Source organism: Bidens hawaiensis, unplaced genomic scaffold (assembly GCF_021521415.1).
Source record: "Bidens hawaiensis isolate Kalapana, Puna unplaced genomic scaffold, B.hawaiensis_p1.1 tig00008700_1, whole genome shotgun sequence".
NCBI classification, from domain to species: domain Eukaryota; kingdom Viridiplantae; phylum Streptophyta; class Magnoliopsida; order Asterales; family Asteraceae; genus Bidens; species Bidens hawaiensis.
Genome location: NW_027491627.1, coordinates 703,082 through 719,462, shown reverse-complemented (window position 1 = coordinate 719,462; position 16,381 = coordinate 703,082).

Sequence of the window (16,381 nt, the reverse complement as noted above, 5' to 3'; positions counted from 1 at the left end):
TCATTAGGAAAGAAGATTCATCTACATTTGGTTAGATTGTTCAAGTTTAATCATGTATTTGTTATCATCATTCATCTTAATGTTTATCATCATGCTCATTATGAGCTAAACTCCTTTTACCATCTAAAATCTATGAAAAAGCTTTGTTTTACTTGATAATTATATAAAACATGTGGGTTAATCTAGTAAAGTACATGGTTATATTACAATTATCTTTTGATGAGAAATGTTTCACCATCTTAAATCACTAATTCAAAGTTGGTGGTTGTCAATCCCATTGGCAATCATTCATGATAGATTCATGTTCTTGAAAAGTAGAAATACTTTGATACATTATCAAAACATGGATCCTTATATTGTACTTAGAAATGATGAGATATAAGTTATGATGTATTTCTCTAAACCTTGGTAATCCGAAAATGGCTTTGCTTAGGATATCAAATTAGTTAACGAAATCATATGTTAACGGAATGTGTAATTATAACCTACATAAATCAACCAAGGGGAGGTTGTGTGAGTTAACTACAACCACCAGAAGTTGTTAGAATTGGCATTTGAGAAATCGAAGTCAATCCTAATCTTTCTACTTTACGAAACTACTTGCCAACTTAAATTGACATTATTGAGGTGGTATGACATTAAGAAATGATGGACTTTAAATGCGCATGCTACCTCCTTCGGGCTAAATATGCTCACTCAAGGCTTAAGGAGCTATCTATCATATATTATTATGACAAGTCTACCACATGTTTATATATCAATTATCAATGCTAAAATAGAGTGGATTCTTGATCTTAGATGGTAACCTTCGCATAATTGAACAACTCCTTTAGAATTTCTTGTCTTGGTCACCTATATATTATATATAAGTATTTACATTTTATAAAAAGTTCAAAAATTAGTCCCAAAATGATTAAAACCTCCGATTAAAGTAAAACGACGATTTATTATTAGAAACATTTGTGTCCACGGATCGATACTTGGTTCTTACCAATACTATTCTACATATACGATAGGTACACTTGCCTATTTTGTGTGTGTTTAGTCTTTGTAGAAATCACTTTTATAAATTTAAAACACGATCTTGTGCAAAAACAAATAATCTCATCCTTTTATATTTTATATCACACGCACGCAGCACATCAGGTGGAATTCTCTTCTTTACTTGATTGAGTTTTCATACAATAACAGTTTTCATTCGAGTATCGGTATGGCTCCATTCGAAGCGCTTTATGGCCGTAAATGTCATTCTCCTATCTGTTGGAACGAAATTGGTGAAACCCAAATCAACGGCCCGGAACTTGTTCAAGAGACTACTGATCGAATCGCTCAAATTCGACAAAACCTCTTAACACCTCGTAGCCGTCAAAAGAGTTACGCTGATAACCGACGATGACCTCTTGAGTTTAATGTTGGTGACCGTTTTCTTCTCAAAGTATCCCCTTGGAAAGGTGTAGTTCGTTTTGGCAAGAAAGGCAAGCTATTTCCTCGATTTGTTGGACCTTTTAAGATTCTTGAACGTGTCGGAAGTGTGGCTTATACTATCGAGCTTCTGCAAGAACTTTCAAACGTTCATCCAACGTTTCATGTCTCTAATTTAAAGAAATGTCTAGCTGAGGAAAATCTCCACATACCACTCGATGAAGTGCAAGTTGATGAAACAATGCGCTTTGTTGAGAACCAGTGGAAATCATGGATCTCAAAGACAAGGAAAACAAACTTAGCCATATACCTTTGGTAAAGGTTCGTTGGGAATCCAAACGTGGCGCTGAATTCACTTGGGAGCGGGAAGACCAAATGCGAACTAAGTATCCTCATCTTTTTATACGGATTCTTCTACTTAATTTCGGGACGAAATTCTCAAAAGTAGGGAATGTTGTGACATTTGTCGATTTTTTTCGTATTCATATTTGTATTTGTTTTCATTAAACCGACACGTTGTGTTATTTAAATGTATTCTTATTTGTCATTTATCATTTAATATTAAATAATAAAATAATTAATCTCCAAACTATGCGGGTATAATATACAAATAATATAAAGATACAAAAATTATATCAAGTTTATAATATTTGAATGTTCAAGGATCATTGTGTAAATAAATTTTTGATCTAATCTATATATATATTAATAAAGACAAGGGGTGTAAAGGGAAAATATGAATTAAAATATAATATTATTATAATAATAAATCCCAACCCACCAGCCCCTTCCCCCTAACTCACGTTTTTCCTGCTCCGGCCGGAACCCGGCGACCGCAAACAATTTCGGCGACCTTAATTATACCGTAAATCTCGTTCTTTGACCAAGAAAGTTATATCAATATGTTTCTCCGCTAATTATAATCACTAATCAATAATAATAACTCGTAATAACGACCAATAATTGCCGCATTAATCGTATAACCGCCGGATATTATTCAAAATCATTAAACGACCAATTACTCGCCCTACGCTCCAATTGACATTATAAATATAAACTAAATCATCAACTAACCCTGTTACAAACATCAATTTACACATAAACACTCTTAAAATCTCATAATATTTCGTCCAAGATCCGTCTCCGGCCAAACTCCGTTCACCATCATTCCGGCACCAAATCAAGTAAGTGTTACATGGTTTTCAATCATTTTAAGCCACAAAACAAAACCCCTAACTTTAAATTAACAAACATGGAACGGTTTAAGCAATTTGAATCTTAGGGTTTATTAGTGTAGAAGATGAAGTTTTAATATTGTTTATATATATTATTTTTCAGTAATTAAACAAGTATTAGAGTTGGTCCAGTGGTTGGGTCTGCTCTCTTTGAATGTGAGGACCCGGGTTCGAACCTCGTAAATATAAACCGTTAAAGATTAAAATGGATATTATATTATAGAATACCTTAAAATATACTAAGTTAATTCATAATCTCTAACATAAAACTAAATCAATTTAATTTCTATAATCCCCCTAGTTAGCGCTTACATTAATACTTCCTTTCTTCTATATATAGTTTGTGAGGTTCGACCGCTTCGGTTCCTTTAACGCATCTTCGCTTATTATTCCAAGTTATTTCTCAATTTCAAAGGTGAGTTTCTCACATCCCCCTTTTTATTCTTTTATATGTTTGGGGGTAGCATATGTATCTTATAAACTCAAGTAATTACTATTTCATTTACAAACTGCAATTCATTACATGGACTTGTGTGTTTACTTGATTACTTACTCGAATTTACTTGCTCATGGTTTCCTCAAAAAATATGATCGTACGCCCCCCTTTGTGCTCAAGACCTTGTTGATATGAGTGGAAAAGGGCCTCATTATCCGAGTATGTTGGTGCACAATCCCAACTGGAAAGGAACTTACTTGCGCGATTATTACACTTGTCTCATGGAATTGTATTATGTATTTATATCAAACTGTGTGAACTCACCAACTATTAAGTTAGTTTACATTATTTTATACATATGTTACAGGTACCATTATTATAGGATGACATGGATGAAGACACTAGAATTTAGGTTACTTAATTAATAAACAAAAATGATGTTCTTTCTATTTCTTTCCTTTGTAATTGTTTATTTGAACTACTTGTGTACTTGAGATTTGAATGAATTAATGATAATATTTTCACTTAATATTGTCACATGTGTTTTGGGCAATCTGTACGTCACACTCGGGCGTTTCCGCTTAAGCCGGGGTGTTACAATTTTCTCCCCTTTCTCTTAAGGAATTTCCCGTAATTAAAAACAAACAAAACAAATCTAAGGTTTTATAAGAATTTAAGAGAGAAAATATTTTGAGAGTGAGGCGTAGCCTCAGAGTTTTTGTGTGCGTGTACATGATTAAATAATAAAGATAAATAAATATTTAGTAAGTTGTAAACAACTAAATAAAACACATAAGGCCACACTGAAGTACATATAGGGTCCTAAGCATGCTACTAGGCAATTTTTAATGACCTATCATATAACATTCAGCTCTAATACCAATCTGTCACACCCCAACCTAAAACAAAAATGTCGGGGCACGAACTGTTGATTCACATATCACAAGGCACTAACATAACACTATTAGTGGCAATATCTAATCTTTTTATTAAGTTCAAATCAAGTACACATCATCTCAAACAAATACAATTTAATCCAAAAAAATTATCAAAAACATCTAAACAAATTGTTTTTATTTAGTTAGACTAAAGTCTGTTCTAAGTGATTTTCAATCCTCAGTTCAACCATATGATAAACTGCAATATTCATACAAAATAGAATATGTTTGACAACCCAAGATAGAGTAAGTATTCACATATTTTGACACTAAATATAATATTTATAAGAAATAAGCAAACCTAGAGAATAGGCTCTAACTATTATGACGGTATCACACTATAATTAACTTATAATGGCCTCTCCGAATGTTAGAATTAAACGAATAAGAAAGTAAGCACATAAGCATTTAATTGACCAACAATACAATAATCATGTTTTTCTAGTTATGGATAATATATAATATAAGTACTCATAAATTCCTCAAAAAGTGCGTAAACAGAAGAAAAGATGGAGTGATTACTCACCTTATTAATTCGATGAGTTAAATGATAATAAGAGTGTAAAACCAAAACTTGAACTTTAATGTGCTGACCGAGTCGAAACGAATGAACCAAAAACATGGTGACAATAAAGTACAATTAAAACTAAGAATAATTCCACTGGTATCAGGTAAAACAAATGTATAAACCTCAAGATATGAGATTTTTAATGTTTAAGCGAGTTGAACTGTTCAGAATTCATACTTCGCATCTGGAGACAAGTTCTGACTAGTACACTAAAAATGTCATGAAAAACAAAAAAGTCCACTTGCTCGAAAGCTAGCTTTGGCCGGAAACTAAAGTAATTGAAAAATCACAAAAGTTGACTTTTATTCCCCTTAACGGGTCGGAATCAAATTGACCGTCAAAAATTTTTCAATAAGTGAAATTGATTAAGGCCTTTTGTTTATTGAATAAAAAAACAAAAAAAAAAACACAGTAGATAACTTACCAGAACAATGAATAGAACAAGGAGATATACGCGGTCAAAGAGTCTTGAGGCTTGAAAATCAACGGAGGATTGAAGAACTTGAAGAAACTTGAATAGATTGCCAAGGGAGGAGAGGGAATTCGTGATTATGGATATGATGGCTGATGTTTTAGTAGTTATTAGGGTTTTAATGACATGTTTTGATTAAATATTAATAGTTAAAACTTGTTTATTAGGTAAACAACTCGATGAGGAAATGTAGAATTCAATATCGAACCTTTTGAGTTCATGCATGGGGCATAACTCTTTCTTCATCAGGGCTTTGAGGTCCTCCCATGAAAAGGCCATGACTATTTTAGCTCCTTTATATTTCTTAACTCCATTTCACCAAGTAAGAGACCTCAAGTCAAAGACACTGGACGCAACACTGGTTTTCTTGCGCTCGGGGAAATAATAGTGGGTGGATCGGTACTGGTAAACCGCTGGTATTCCTAGGAAGTTGGAGCAGCAGAGGGCAAAGAGTTGTTGGTTTTGATGGCTTAGATTTGGGTAATAAAGGTTAGAATAACAAAAGCTATTTCCTTGGTTATGCAGGTAGCCAAAAGATGATCGGAGCTCCTCATGGGACGGCGAAGATTATGGCGAGTAGAAAAGCTGCAATGGTAAAATGTGTAAAATTTCATGAGATGAGTGTAAGTTTGTGAAATATATGAGGTTGAAAATTTAATAAATCAACTTGATATGAAAAATTAAATAAATGTTTAAAATTATTAATTAAATCAAATCGTGATTGACTTTGTGGCTGAGGTTGATATTTGAAACGTCTATGAATCACCATGTTTATCCCAACAAAACTGAAAATGAAATTGTAACATCCTACTTTTGATGATAATAATAAAAAGGATTGTGTTTACTTAAATGTGTGTTAATATTTAAGTAAGTTAATTAAATAATAGGGTGTGGGCATGATTAGTAAAAGAATGGAATAAGAGATGGTGATGGGCCTTAGGTCTATGGGCTTAAGGGTATATAAACCCCTTAAACCTCCATAAAACCTTAAAATGTTTCATTCTTATCCACTAGCCTCTTAACACACTTCAAAGACACACACAAACACACTCAACCTTATGGCCGAGATCCAAGACCAAGCATAGTTGTAATAGATCTTTGATATAATAAGCTAGAATAACGTTCCTAGTCACGTATTAAAGCTAACTGTAGCTCAAAGTGAACCAAAAAGGTACGTTTTAAGCTTAAAATGGTGTTTTTAAGAACAGATTGCCCTAAGACTTGGTACTAAGGCAAATCGGGTATTTTTATATCATAAAAATGTAAACGAGCTAGATCTTAGTCAATGATGGAAATGAAATTGTTTAAAAGATGATATAATACTAAAATATGAGAATGGGTGTTAAAAATACGTAGTAATAATGATAGTAATATGCTATAGTGCTATTCGAATGAAAGGTAATCTAATGAGAAGGGTTTGGAATGAAGTGTATTCGAATGGGAAGCGTTCGAATAGAAAAAGGATATGGATGAAATCATATGAATCTAGTTCTTAAAGAAACCTCTGATTGAGCAAGTAATCGAATTGAATGTGGAAAAGTTTTCAAATCGAATGACCATTTTATTAGAAAGGAACCGTCGAATAGAAGGGTTCATTCGTTTAGATCAAGCATTCGAATAGAAGGTCTATTAGAATAGAAAGAGTCCATTCAAATGGAAAGTCCATTTGAATAGAAGGTCTATTCGAATAGAAAGACTATTCGAATAGAATCTGCCATTCGAATAGAGAGTTTATTCGAATAGAATATTCCATTCGAATAGACTGAGAATTCGATTAGATCAGTCTAGACTTAGAATTTTCTGATGAATTTTTAGTAAATGACTGTTAATGAAAATAGAATTTTTAGCCCCAGCCAGGGGATCTGCCCCTTGGACCCTGCTAGGGGTTTCTGCCCCTAGACCCCGATGCCAGGGGCACTGCCCCCGGACCCCCGTAGCTAAGGGTTTCACTGAATTTGAAGTATGATATAGTTAGAAATAGTTAATTGATACTTGTAATTATCATATAGTTAGCTGTGCACAGCTAATGAGGGGTATTTCTATAAACTCATAAAGAAACAGGATCCAGGTGAGTTTCTAGCCCCACTTCCTTGTTATGTTTTCAGGGCTGGGTGCATACTCGATGTGAATGTTAATACACTTACCTTAAATGGTAAGTGCATGCTATGATGATTGATGTGATAGTATGGTATAAATGTTATGAGTGAATGCTTGTCGGTGCATGAACGATATTCGGATATTGCATGTGTCGTCAGGGAAAGTAAGCCATAGTATGTCTAGTAAGAGATATGTATGTATGAAAGTACGTAATAACATGAGTATGTACGGAAGTATGTATATATATATAAGGAAAGGTATGTATGGTTACAAGATGGACAGAATGTATGGGTAAAGAGGGAATAAACCCTAATAAAATCTACGAATGTAGGGAACAGACCCTAATAATATTTGCAAATGTAGGGAACAGACCCTTATAATATCTGCGAATGTAGGGAACAGACCCTAATAATATCTGCTAAGATATAGGGCGAAATGCTCTTCAAAATGTATATGTATGAATGAAAGTATGTAAGTATGAAGGAACGAATAAATGTATGTATGTATGTAAGAATGAATAAATGTATGAAAATATGTATCTTCAGATACCTATTTATGTAAGTAGGTGAACGTATTGTATGTTACATGTATTAACTATAACTCACACAGCGTAGCTGACTTTTAGTATGCACGCATGTGAATAGATTGAGGCAGTTCGCTTGACGTTGACACATGGCATAGGTTTGAAGACACTGACATCTCAAGGAAAGAAATGTTATAAAGATTTACGTTTTATCTATAAAGACAAAAGATATTTATTTAAGACAAGATTTGAATGAAATGTAATATATATGGTTGAAGTTTTAAATTTCGAGCAAGTTTTAAGTAACTCTGATATTTAGAACTGTGTTATGAGTAAATCTAACGTCCAAAGTAAGGCATTGGGAATGGGACCTTACAGAAATATTTGGTGTTGAAGCATCCATGGATCACCATGGATCTTCAATAAAAATAATCCATAAATAAATCCAACTGTGTTATGAGTAAATTTAACGTCCAAAGTAAGGCATCGGGAACGGGGCCTTACAGAAATCTTTGGTGTTGAAGCATCCATGGATCACCATGGATCTTCAATAAAAATAATCCATAAATAAATCCAAAAATTTAGATGAGGAAGTCAAAGTGAAAAGTTGAAGTATTCAGGAATCAACATGGTCATGTTGCACCCGTTCATTAATCTAAAAACAATACTGAGGAAATCGAATTTAGTCACGAATCACCATAAATTCGGTTATAATCGAGGAATGTAATCATAAATGGTCACGTTAATGGTAGGAGGATAGTAGATTTGTATCATCTATAGTGTGGTATGCTCTGGCCTAATAGGTTCCATTACCCTCACTGAACACCTCCAGGAAAAGAACTGGATCTCGCGGCTTATTGAGATTTATATGCATTGCATTTCCTTAGGATCACAAACCTTGGTGTCAAGGGTTCATATCACAGTTGTGTCCCCATTCCAGTCACACATGGGAAATCTTAACGAATTTCCTGTAATAAAATAAAATCTAGTGTTTTGAAAAAATGTTTTGAGATTGCGGCATAGCCTTAGAGTTGCGTGTGTGTACATTAATAAAATAAAATAGAATAATTATATAAAATAAGCTAACAACAATTATTTAAACACTTAGGGCAAACACATAAGCACGTATATGGTCCTAAGCATGCTACTAGGTCGTTACGTCTAACTACTTATCCTATATCCTTCGGCTCTGATACTAATCAGTCACACCCCAACCCACGGCGAAATAATCACATTCAGTTACTCATAAGACACTATTAATTTTTATTTGGGTTTGTTTCTCATTAAACTCAAAACGTTTGTAACAAAGTGGCAGACAAACGGGCAACAAGTCGCGCCACCACCCCTTTTGAATAACAAAGCCAATCCTACAAAAAACGAAGCTTTGGGACTTAAGAGACAAACATGTACATGGAACGCTGAACCTTATAAAACAAGTCACAGCCTCCGGGGCCAGAAAACCAAATGTATTAAAAGAAACTGGGAGAAACACATGTGTATTCTCTAAACATGCCCTCTCGTGTTTAACATCTTTGCCTAATTTAGCCTTCAACGCAGCCTGACTCACAACAAACCAAGTTGAAGTACATTATCATTCAAACAAACACCCAATAATTCAAACAAAAAAAAACCAACATTTAGAACAAATAAAGATAGATTAGGTTTTTTTCAATTGATATCCTTTGGCTCATAACTACGAGCTTCAAACTTCCAATCATCCAATGTAAGTACCTGCAACATGCGTAAAAATAATATATCTGTCAACATTATTGTCGTGTGAGCAAAATATATTTTGATACACACACACATATGTATATATATATATATATATATATAATAAACAGTTATGATGCGGATGCAGTAATCAATACAATTAATTTAACATGTAAAGTATTTTCACCAAACTCAAGGTCGGGCTACTCGGGCAGCGTATGATCATACTAATGAGGATGTAACATTCGTCAATTTTCATTTTGAAAACCACGCCGATTTGATTTTTCTAAATGAAATTCGAATTTTCTTTAATCAATAAAACACTGGATTTTTTTATGTTATATATTTTGTATGTAATAGTTTTCTTAAATTTTTAACGACGTTAATCGATTCTAATATATATATATATATATATTATAAATAAAACGCTAAGACACCCGTACATTGTACTTATGTTTTTCGTTATTCAAATATCACATAAGTAACATCATTTATGTTTCTAAATGTCCCAAATTGTACCCTTTGATTTAAACGATTGTTTTGACCTATTTAGGGTCCGAATTTGTAAAATATTTCTAAATGAAAGTTTTTAAAACACCCCAATTTAGTAGACTAGAAAGTCTTGATATTTTAAAAACCTAAAACAAAACAGACAGTTTGTTGTCCAAAAACTGATTTTTGTATTCCATTTTCTTTTTTTGATTTTTTTCGTGTTTTTATGTTATCAATTGTTCAATTGGTTTTAGTATTCCTCATCCTTAGCTTAAAACACATTTTTTAATTTTGGTTTAGGACTTCATTGGTATGATTGATCAAGTCACACCAACATTCAACTATTTCACTCACCAATCATGTGAGTATCATAACGCCTTTTTCTAATGCTTTACAATTATTTGGGGTGTAGCATGTTACCATGTTATCTCGTTCTTTCATGTTCTTTTTGCAAACTGATTTGCAATTATGTCATGCATGTTAATAATGTTTCTTTCATATTGTTTATGATGACTTTTAAGCCCCGGTCCCGGTGCCCTACTTTAGCATTGGATTTACTCATAAACATAGTTCTAAATATCAGAGTGAATTAAAACTTTTCGCGGAATAGATAAATATCAATCATTCATTACATAAGTCTTAAAGTTTAAACAATATAAAACAAGTCTTTAAGTTCAAACATCATAAATTAAGTCTTCAGATGCCAGCTTCTTTATTCTTTTGCCATGTGTCCCTCTTCAAGCTAGCTGTCTCATCCTACTCACGTGCGTGCATACTAAAATTCAGCTACGTTGATTGAGTTCTAGTTTAACCAGTCATATATTAATATCACGCGTTTACAATACATGTTCGTATCCAGAGATTCTATTCTTATTATTGACATGTAGTTACGCTCTTACTTCTTACATGTACATATACTTAATCATACACATTCTTGCATACCATATGCTTATTCATACATTCTTGCACAAATATTATAAGGGCCATAACTCTTGCACCTATATCATAGAGTCAGCCACTCTACTCTTGCCCAGGTATTAGAAAGGCCTACCACCCTCTGACTCATGCATTCTACTCTTACAATTACGTAAATGAAAGTAAAGTATGACAAATTCTCACAAACATTCTTTCATTCTTTATTATAGCATCCACACCTACCACATGTGTGTGTGTATATATATATATATATTTGCTAATACTCTTACAAGCACACAACCTCGAAAACATTGAAAGAGAATGGGGCTAGAAACTCACCTGTGTCTAGTGCCTCTCAAATTTAACTATAATACCCCTCCTTAGCTGTGCAAGCCTAACTGTGTAATAATCATAAGTATCAATGAAATACCTCTAACTATATCGCACTTATAGGTTAGTGAAACCCCTAGCTCACGGGGGTGTGGGGCAGCATCCCTGCAAGCTGGGTCCAAGGGGCAGAGCCCTTGGCTGGGGTTAAAATTCATCCGAAATTGACTTTCCATGATTATGGGTCAAGTCTCAACCATTCAAATCGAATCACAATTTCAATCGAACCGAATCGCAATTCTAATCAAATCGAATCTTGGATTCTAATCGAATCGAATCACAATTATAATCGAATCGAATAAAGGACTCTTATCGAATCGAATCGCAAATCTAATCGAATTGAATCATGGATTCTAATCGAATCAAATCTAGGATTCTAATTGCGATCGAAATTCTAATATAATTGAGTCATGGATTCTAATCGAATTGAATAACAATTCTAATCGAATCAAGTATCTTAATCGAATCAAGTATCTTAATCGAATCGAACAAAATTTCCAATCGAATCGAACTTCTCATTCGATTCGATTCGTTTACTTTTCGTTTCATGCCTTTCCATTCTAAATCACCTTCTTACACCCCGTTTTGCACATTTTGCTGATGAACCGAGTTCTATGCCATAAAAACTTCATTTTTCTCATTCTAACGAGGTCCAAACGTTGCTCATTCTTTTAATCTAAACGCCTTGTTAACGTTCAAGTTTACATTTTTCTTACATAATAAGGCCCAATTTGCCTTAGTATCAAATTCTAGGACAAACTGACCTCAAAAACTTAACATTTACACATAAACGTACCTTTTAGGTTTGGTTTTTCTTCGGCTTGGATTCAACACGAGAATCTAAACGTGTTCCTCTCGTTGTTGGATGATGTTGAACACAAAACCCAATCTTTCTTCAGCTCGGATAAAGGTCTTAAATGATGAGAGTGTTTGTGTGTGTTCTTGAGTGTGTTATGGAGGCTGGAAGATGAAATGAGGGTTTTAGGTAGGTTTAAGGGTGTTTAAATACCCCTAAGCCCATAGACCTAAGGCCCATCACCATCCTTTATTCCATCTTTTATTTTCCAAGCCCATACTTTATTAGTTTATTTAACTTAGTGTAAGGCCCTGTTACCGGTGCCCTACTTTGGACGTTGGATTTACTCATAAACACAGTTCTAAATATCCGAGTTAATTCAAACTTTATGCGGAAAATAAAACTTTCATAACATTACAAATAATAATTCAAAACTTAGTCTTAAAACATTCTTGTATTTCAACATTAAAACATTAAACACAAAACAACTTGCGCCTTCAGATGCCAGACTCTTATTCTTCCGCCATGCGTCCCCGCTCAAGCCAGCTGTCTCATCCTACTCACCTGTGTGCATACTAAAAGTAAGCTACGCTGAGTGAGTTCTAGTTTATCATACATCATACAATACATATACTTACCTTCAATTATGCATCCGAAGATACATAATAATTACTTTACTATTTTACTTTCATTACATAACTTCATACATACGTACATACTTTATTACTTTCATACCATATATTTACTGTCCTTTCCATCTCAGATATTATAAGGGTCTGATCCCTTCCTTTTCTATCTAAGATATTATTAGGGTTTGATCCCTCTTTCCTTTGTCTATCTCAGATATTACTAGGGTCTGATCCCGTTCTCGTCTATCTCAGATATTAGTAGGGTCTGATCCCTCTTTACTTCTCTATCTCAGATATTATTAGGGTCTGATCCCTTTCTTCTCTATCTCAGATACTATTAGGGTCTGATCCCTTACTTCTTAGTCTTCTTACATTTTGTCTTTACAGAACCGTAACATACATATACATTCTTTACTCATTCATACAAATTCATATATTGTACATATATCTATCATACACACTCATCTATTATATACATACCTTCCTTGACAGCACGTGCAATATCCCAAGATCGTTCATGTATCGACAAGCTTTCGTTCATATTCAAGATATACATAATTAACATATAAATCCTTGGTTAATCTAACAATTAGAAACCTTAAGTTAATAATCCCCTAAAATAGGACGAATTTTTTTGTTAAGTGGAAGTTTTGTAAGTTATTAAAGGGATTTGTGTTTGTTCTTAGTTTATTTAATCAAACATTGTGTCAATAACAAATTACAACCACTTTTAAAATAATATATTGGTTTTAAATAGTCTTAACTATCACATTTTGGCCACTGCCGATCATAACTAACGAAATGACTAATGACAGGCCCACCTTTTATCATTTTTTTTCTACCAATAAACACACCGACTAACGAAATCCTAACGTAATTAGTTTTCATGATGTGACATTCTTATTTGGCGTATATGGGGCATGCTTATGTGACATATTGCACTGCCACAACCACCACCATGGCAGTCACCACCACCACGAACGCCACCACCACTAGTTTCCTAAATATTAAAATATTTTATATATGTTTTATTGGGTGAATTTTTACTTTTGAAGTCAATCCACCAAGGTTAAAAATAAGATAAGTTATTAATATGAATCTTGTCAATTAACTTCTAGAGTTCACATGGTACTTCAATAAAGCAAATGATAATACAAGCTTTAACCTTGATGGCTCCTCCTGCCAAATATGAAGTTGATATTATGACTCATTTATAAACAGTCCATTACAAAGCATGATCACAAAGAAATTGTGTATAACTGTTGTATCTTCTTTATCAATAAAATATGACCTCCATTATGACATAATCTCAATCAAATACGCTTCTTGTTAACACTGGAACGTTTATGATTTATGACCCGCATCAATTGAGAAAGAAACCAACACCTTAAACTTTAACTTTCTGAACTTGTATTAATGCATGAAGATATTTATTCAAGAATTGACATTGTTTACAACATGCTTGATATCTGATGATAAAATATCAGTAAGTTGCTACTCGCTACCCAAAACAACATCATCATTGTTCTTGAAATAAGATTTTTTAATCATGTCAAATGCTTCAAAATTTGGGATTCTTTTGCAATAGAAAGTTGGTATTACTTACAAGTGATTATTTTCATTTTAGTTTTCAGTAAACATATTATGGTTGTGATCATACTATTATTGTAACAAAAATAATTATCAAAGGTAAAACAAAGTTGCATACCTTTTATTTTTACCTAATTATAGAGACTTCATTACCGTCTCATAAAACATATCTTGTCTCACAAAAATGTGTTATTTGCTCATTTTTTACGAACTTCGCCGAAGATAAAACACACCTTTGACACTACAATTATTAAAAGATTAATGTAAAAAAGGTTTTAAACTACATATTACCAACATAAAAAGGTACACACATACCCAGGAGCACATCATAAAAACATATTAAATATAGAGTAGACACAACTGACTTGATTATAGTACAAAAACACTCTCATAAGATTGCTACTTCAAAGAAATAGCACGCAACTCAAGTTGCAAGAACAATTCTCCGTTTGGAATATACGAAATTCTATTATTTCTTTATTTATGTACAAAACTGCAGATAACAAATTCGTTCAATTTAGATACTTGAACTTACAATTAAGTAAAACATGTAGTAATATTGAGTTGAAAGTGAAGTTTCAAACACCAACAATATCGTTATCTTAAAAATGTATTATTAAACAAGACCATATAAATCCAAAAGTCAAACAAACAGATGTGAAGAAAAAAACGTTGCAAATTAAATATGCATCTAAATTAAAGTGAGTTCTGATAATAAAAAGGAGATAAAACAATTTACAAATCCTTAAAATAAGTTATATCCAATCAGCATAAAAGAAATTATTTGACCATGAAGCCAAAGTTGTAAGGCCTCGTTACCGGTGCCCTACATTGGACGTTGGATTTACTCATAAACGCAGTTCTAAATTTCAGAATTAATTAAAACTTTCGCGGAATAATATAAAACATCAACCATTCGTTACAAATATCCATAATTTGTCCTTTAACATAACATAAATTATAACATTCAAAACATCATGACAATCTTCAGATTCCCGCCTCTTCAATTATGCCATGTGTCTATCTCAAACCAGTTGTCTCAATCTGTTAACCTACGTGCATACTAAAAGTCATCTACGCTGAGTGAGTTCTAGTTAATCACATAACTTACTTTAATTACACATATACGTGCCCAAAGGTACGCATTACATACATAACCTGTACACATTCATAGCTAACCTTACATTATAAAGGGCATTTCACCCTACATACCTCGGATATTATTAGGGTCCGGTACCCTCCATCCTCCGATATTATTAGGGTCCGGTCTCCCTTCATCCTCGGATATTATTAGGGTCCGGTATCCTCCATCCTCGGATATTGTTTGGGCCCGGTACCCTCCATCCTTGGATATTATTAGGGTCCGGTCACCCTTTCTACCATACCTCCATACCATACCTTTCTATATACATAATTGTAAGTTTCATACGTACATACATCATTCATTCCTCATATACAACAAATATATCATCAAACCATTACCTGGCAGTACATGCAATATCCGAAGATTGTTCACGTGCCGACAAGCAATCATTCATACCATTCACATAAAACATATATGGCATACGCTTATCACTTAGGATAAGTGTATTAACTAATCACATCGAGTATGCACACATCTCCGAAAACATAACAAGGAATGGGGCAAGAAACTCACCTGAATGCGGTTACGTTCATCGTTTATGGTTATTCCTTTCTTAAGTTGTGCATGACTAACTGTATAAAAATTACACGTATCAATTAACTATCACTACCCATATCGCGTTTTTAGTCTAATTATAACCCTCAAAGAACGGGGGTCCGGGGGTAGCGCCCCTAGCAGCAGGGTCTAGGGGAGGCAAGCAGGGTCCAAAGGGCAGAGCCCTGGCTGGGGTTGAGCTGCCAGGTCAACTTGGAAAAATTTTATTTCCATTAACTGTATTAACACATTTTCCATTAGAATTTTAAATCATTATTTAATTTGCTAACTTAAAAGTTCGAGGGATTATTTGCAATTAAATCATTCTTTTTCTAAGTCAAGGGACTGTTTTGTCATTTCATTAAACTTCTAGTTCGTTACTTGTTTATTTAACGAATTGGTTTGTCATAACGAATTGGTCCTTGTAACGAATTGAACCCTCTAACGAACTGGTCCTTTGACGAATCAGTCCATATAACAAACCATCCAT